Source organism: Pseudorca crassidens, chromosome X, assembly GCF_039906515.1.
Source record: "Pseudorca crassidens isolate mPseCra1 chromosome X, mPseCra1.hap1, whole genome shotgun sequence".
NCBI classification, from domain to species: Eukaryota; Metazoa; Chordata; class Mammalia; order Artiodactyla; family Delphinidae; genus Pseudorca; species Pseudorca crassidens.
Window position 1 is genome coordinate 103,984,312 of NC_090317.1, and position 6,765 is coordinate 103,991,076.

Sequence of the window (6,765 nt, forward strand, 5' to 3'; positions counted from 1 at the left end):
TTTTTGAGGAACTTCCATATTGTTTTCATAGTGGTTGTACCAATTTACATTCCTGAAAATAGAATTTTTCCCTTTAATCTTTTTGCCTTTGCTTGTGGTGGATTTTATCCTACAAAATGGTATAGTTTATTTATATATCTGAATATATCAATATTTTTATGGTTTCTGGATTTGGTGTTACCTTTAGAAGGACCTTTATCATTCTGTGTCTATCTTTGGAAAATCTCCTCTCATTTCTTCTAGTAAATCTTATGGGGCACAGTGACAACGATCCCTGCTGTTTCTGCCTCTTCTTCCCTATCTTGTTCTTCCTGTTTGGACATTTGAAATTTATAATATTAAATTTTAGTTTCATTGTCGGTCAGAATGCATGAAACCAGAAGAAACACTTATATTCTTTATTGTTGGCATTATATATCCATGTACATTCTAGTCTTAAATATTTTCCAAGATCTATTCCATTAATATGATCATTCTTCCTGGACACATTTCAAGATGTGTTGAATTCCACTTATTTGTTTACTGCCTTTATGTCCTGAATCTGTTGCTCTTTGGAAATTAAAAAGAAGTGGTGAGGTATAAGGAAGCACATATGATAGCTTAGGGAAAGATAGAGGAAAGAGAGCTTGAAATGTTCATTAAATTGAAATAATAATTGAAATAAAGGTAATATACTTAGTAAAAGGTGATTTAATGACTTGGAAAATTTAATTACATTGATGTGATTAAAGTGTCACAAAACATTGTTATCATCAGAATTGATTTGTGAGCACTGTTGCAATTTTAGATTCATGAACTACAACAGGAGATGAAATAATTTTGCCCTCCAGTAAAGAGTGAAAGGACTTTAGCTGCAAAGCGAAAATACATATAATGGTGACTTGACAGTGTGCCTTCTTACTCCTCTCTCTCTCTCTCTCTCTCACTCTCACTCTCACTCTCTCACTCCCTCTCTCTCCATCCTTCGCCTTTCTTCCTCTCTCTTTTTTGCTTTTTCCTCCTTATTTCTCTCTCTTCCCCTTTCTTCTCTTACATTCTGTGCTGATTCCCTACCTGTACACTGATTTTTATGTTTTCGGAAATTAAGTTCATTAATTTGCTATACGTGTGTCTGAGCAGGAAGATGAGACTGGCCCCCATCACAAATCTCATTACCACTCAGAAGAAAATTTTTGACTCATTCCTGAATGATTATGTTTGCAATTAACTATTAGTGATATATATATATATATATATATATATATATATAAATTATATCTTGACACATGTCTGAATGTTGTTAAATTATAACTTACTTTCAGTGTCAGTTGACTTTTGCTCATCTTGGCTTTAAAGTCATCCAAAGTACTGTATACTCCAGTGTTTTTGCTTCTTCATATGTGGGCCAAGTATTTAAAATATAGTATTTTAGTATTTAAATATCAATTTTATGCTTATATTTTTATTGTGGTAAAATGTACCTAATATAAAATTTGCTATTTTAATCATTTTTAAGTGAATATTCAGTGACATAAATATATTAAATAAGCCATCATCACCAGCCATCTGCAGACGTTTTCATGTTACCAAACTAAAACTCTACCCTTTAAATAATAATTTCCCTTTACCCCCTCCCCTTAGACCCTGGCAACCACCATTCTACTTTCTGTCTCTTTGAATTTGAGTACCCTAGGTACTTCATATAAGCAGAATCATACAGTGTTTACCTTTTTGCAACTGGCTTATTTCAGTTAGCATAATGCTTTGAGGTTCATCCATGTTATGATGTGTGTTAGAATTTTCTTCCTTCTCAGGCTGAATAATATTCCATTGTTTGTATATACAACTTTTTGTTTATCCATTCATCCATTGATGGACACTTAGGTTGCTTCCACCTTTTGGCTTTTGTGAATAATGCTGCTAGAAACAAGAGTATTCAAATATCTATTCAGGTTTTTGCTTTCAATTCTTTTAGGTATATATCTAAAAGTGAAATTGCTGAATCATATGCTAATTTCTAGGTTTAATTTTTTTGAGGAACTACCATACTATTGTCCATATGGCTATACCATTTTACATTCTTACCAGCAGGGTACATTGTTACAACAATTTCTCCACATCCCTGTCATACAAATCTCCATCCATCCTACTAACCATCTTAAAGGGTGTGAAGTGGCATTTGATTGTAGTTTGATTTTCACTTTTTTAATAACTAGTGATATTGAACTTCTTTTCATGTGCTTATTGGCTATCTGTATATTTTCTTTGGAGAAATATCTTCAGGCCCTTTGAACATTTTCAAATTATGCTGTTTGCTTGTTTGTTGTTGTTGATTCATTGGAGTATTTTGGAAATTATTTGATAGGTGACTTGCAAGTATTTTCTGCCATTGTGTGGGTTACCTTGTCACTTGGTTGGTAGTGTCCTTTGATGAATAAGTATTTTAATTTTGACTCTTTTTTTTGTGGTTACTTGTGTTTTTGGTGTCATTTTCAAAAATTATTGCTAAATCCAATGTCATGAAGCTTTTCCCCTATGTTTTCTAAGTTTTATGGCTTTTCACTCTTAGATTTATGTCTTTGATCAACTTTGAGTTAATTTTTGTATATGATGTGTAGTAAGTAAGGGTTCAACTTCATTCTTCTGCATGTGTATATAATCTTCCCAACACAATTTGTTGCAAAGACCTGTGCTTATCTTCATGTCTCTTTCCAAGTTGTGCTTTTTAAAGCACTATAAGATGAAAACATTTATTCCTTCAGGCAAGTGATTTCTTTCTCTTTTTCCTTGTTATTCAGAAACTTTTAAATCAACTTTGTTTTTGAAGGTAAAATATATTTTTTTATTTTTCTTATTCTTTTTTTGCACATTATCTTTAAACTTTTTATTTTATATTGGAGTATAGTTGATGAACAATGTTGTGTTAGTTTCAGGTGTACAGCAAAGTGATTCAGTTATACATATACATGTATCTATGCTTTTTCAAATCATTTTCCCATTTTGGTCATTACATAATATTGAGCAAAGTTCCCAGTGCTATACAGTAGGTCCTTGTCGGTTATCGATTTTAAATATAGCAGTGTGTACATGTCAATCCAAAACTCCCTAACTATCCCTCCCCCCCCACCCTTCCCCCTGGTAACCATAAGCACCTTCTCTAAGCCTATGTGTCTGTTCCTGTTTTGTAAATAAGTTCATTTGTATCATTTTTTTAAGATTCCACATACAAGCAATATCATACCATATTTCTGTTTCTTTATCTCACTTACTTAGAGATAAAGAGCTCAGTTGTGTACTAGTAAATTTTAGACATGGAATAAACCATCCTTCAACGACAAAACCAGTTATTACCACAAATGCTAGTCTGATCTCTCAACTCTGTTTGCCACCATTGCCCCTAACACTGGAGTATTACAGAAAAAATGAGAGAAAAAGATGATGATATATCAATTGATAGGTAGGCAGGCAGGCAGGCTGAAAATAGGCACTTGTATCATTAATTAGCTTTGCCTTCACCATATATTAGTGAAGGGTCCTAAGTGGCATAGTTCTTCAGCCTATATAGTCTGAAGAATAGACGTTGATGAGTAATAAATAAAATTGACATCATTTTTAGTTTCAAAATGCCTCTTTTTAACAAAAATAAGCATTTTTTTTTTTTTTTTGGAATTGTCCACTGTCACACAGAAAATCCTGTAGCTTTTGGGGACATACTTGTCATCGGGGCTTCTTTGCTGTCATACCATTTCTGCTTCCACTAGAAACAAAATATTTGGAGGAGGGTAGGGAGGTGAAATAGGCAGCAAGCCAGAGTTCAGTCAGCGGGACAGTAAGACGTACAATGCTCAGAATGCCTAGGAAAATGCTACTGAAGTAGAGTGCGATCAATATTGGGCCTGAGGCACATGGCAAAGAGGAAAGATTCTGTAGATGAGTAGAAATGGTCCTGTGGATGATGGAGCAGTAGGAGGTGTGTGTCATGGACTTTGTCTTAGCAGGGCCTTAGCGGAGGGCTTTTTACTCTGAGAAACCAGTGCTGTGGCAGGCCAAGAGAATAGAAACTGTATTAACCTAGGAACAGTTAGGTATATATTTGAAAAAATAGAAATATATTTATTTAAAATTGTTTCCTGATGCCAAAAGAGGCAGTGTACAGAGTGGCAGAAACCTACATATTGAATATTAAGGTCAGTAAGATAGGAATTCAATCTCAGTTCATCCTATAACCATGTGTAAGTTACTCTTTATCTCTAAAATAGTAAGAAGCATATTTAGAGTACAAATAAATACCCGAAGATAAGAGATGTAAATTTCACCGTACAATGCCTGGCCCGTAGATCAGTGGTGACTGACATTCACTGTTGTTGTGGTTTCCACACAAACAAGCAAGAGAATTCTGTCAGCATTATTACAAACAATGAATTGCATATGAACTGACCCTTTAAGTGTACGGTCACAACCCAGCTTTAAGTGGATAAAGCAGTACAGTGAAACCCATATTATATACAAGTACAGAAACAGGATCACCCTGAACTTGAAACAGAGACTGAAAATCGTAAGTAAAAATAGTACCCATTTTTTTTTTTAGTATTTTAGTTAAAAGTGCCAGTTTTTAAGTGGCAGAATATAAAAATGCCAAAGGATAAGTCCAGTTGACTCTGTAATGCTTGAATTTTGTGCTGTTCATCCCTCTATGAGTCATGCCTCTCCTGATTTTTAAAGCTTAGCTTAAGCATTTGAAATTTTCATGTTTTGGAATACTTTTGTTTTAGATTTTTCTTTCTTCTATTGTTTTGAATCTCTTAATTGTGTCAGTGTAGCCGTTAACTATCCTTCGTCAGTTATAAGTGTTAAAACCCAAGGCTTTGACTTCATAAGGCCTAAATCAGAATAGAGAATGAAGAAAGCAAATGCCAGGATCTTAAAAACATTAAATGATAAAGGAACCAGTGCCAATTTAGAAAAGTGCTCTTATCCTTACCTTAGAGTTCTACTTTGGTAAATGTTAATATTTAACCAGTTAGCAACACTAACACCACTATTTCAACAGTTAACCTTTCATGTATAGTAAACGTTGCAAGATGAACTTCATATTTGATAAAGCAGACTTGGTTAAAAAAAAGTTTACAAGAAAGTTCATCTCCATTTCAATGCTAATTTAACTCAGGGAAAATGAATATAACCTCTTGCAATTGCTGTTGATATATAGTGGTGGAAAGTAGTTTCAAATGCTAAACTGTCTAATGCCCATCATGACTTCTGTTCATGCCAGTGAGGTAAGCAATTAGGACAAAGAGGGCATTTCCTGAAAGGGCACCCCCAGTGGCAACAGAACTCAGCATGGTATTTCCATTTCAGTAACATTTTTCAACAGATCCAAACTTGTTACCTTCAAACTTGAAAAGCCTGGACCCATCCAAACTTTGAAAATGTTGACGGAAGATGCATTTGTGACTTGAACATTTTCCTCAGGATTGCCCTTAGGGAAATTGCCAGTGGTGGCTTGAAGACTCTCAGTGAGCCATTGGAAGCTTTAAAAGTGGAATTTCTGATGCTGTATGGAGTTGGATTTAACTGGATTCCTTGTAGGAAAAACAGGCTAGAAGTTGTATCTATTCCAACACTGAAGACAAGAGGAGTCACAGTTTCACTGAGGAGTTCCAGTGTCACTAAATGAGAATTATAGCTCAGTGGCTTTATTTGGATTGATATTAAATGCCCTTGTCACAACTGCCTTATAGCTTTTCTCATAGGTGATAATCATTCGTCAGCCCATGCTATAAGCAGACCAGTTCCATTTGTGCTATACATAGTGTACTTCTAAGCAGGTGGACTTTCTGGGGAACTGGTAGGCTTGGGCCTTGGGGCTGTTATTGGGAAAGTCTCTGCTTACAGAGTATTTCTTCCTTGTTGAAGTTATTTGAAAGGTATTCCTGGATAGTTCCTTCATATAGTTTAATAGTTACATTATTTGTGTGTATCTGGTTGCCTCTGACATGCCTCTATTTATGTCTGCCATGATGTCAGGTATAGATTCCACAATCTTGATTCTTTTTGCCCTTGCATTGGGAGAAATAGTTGTGTCTGACAAGTTACAACCAAAACTGAACAGTTGGACACTGTAAGGCGTTGCATTCCGTATGGAATCGAAGGTCAGTGTATATCCTTCAAAAGCAGTCACTGTACTCGCGTCAGAAGCTTTGTCTTAACCACAGCGGCTACTATTCAGTATTTCTGCATTAGGTGGTAGATTAAAGGTCACTTTTTTTTTTTTTTTTTTTTTTTTGCGGTACGCGGGCCTCTCACTGCTGTGGACCCTCCCGCTGTGGAGCACAGGCTCTGGACGCGCAGGCTCAACGGCCATGGCCCACGGGCCCAGCTGCTCCGCGGCACGTGGGATCCTCCAGGACCAGGGCACGAACCCGCGCCCCCTGCATCGGCAGGCAGACTCTCAACCACTGCGCCACCAGGGAAGCCCTAAAGGTCACATTTTTGTCATCAATTTTGTGTAATATTTCCTCAAGAAAGCAGCTTGAGAAGTCGTCCATTGTGCAAGATGCTCAGTAACCGCTTTTCATCTTAAACACTGCAGGTGTACTGTGCCGCGGTCATGAAAGCAGCTACATGAGCAGTTACCCCCTCCAAATACCACCCAGGGCTGCCAGGGACAGGAAGGGTTGGAACAGGAGGCCCAGGTGGGTTTCCACTGCACCTCCACCATCTGCCAGGATCTCTGGTGTATCTGCCTACATTTGGAAGTTAGGAAATAGGCAAAAAGACCACTAA

The 6,765-nt window shown here is 36.5% G+C and overlaps 1 pseudogene; it reads right to left on the minus strand.

The window, feature by feature from the left end:
* Positions 1-5,219: 5,219 nt before the first annotated feature.
* Positions 5,220-5,790, minus strand: LOC137216708 (lysosome-associated membrane glycoprotein 1 pseudogene; annotated as a pseudogene).
* Between the last annotated feature and the right edge of the window lie 975 nt (positions 5,791-6,765).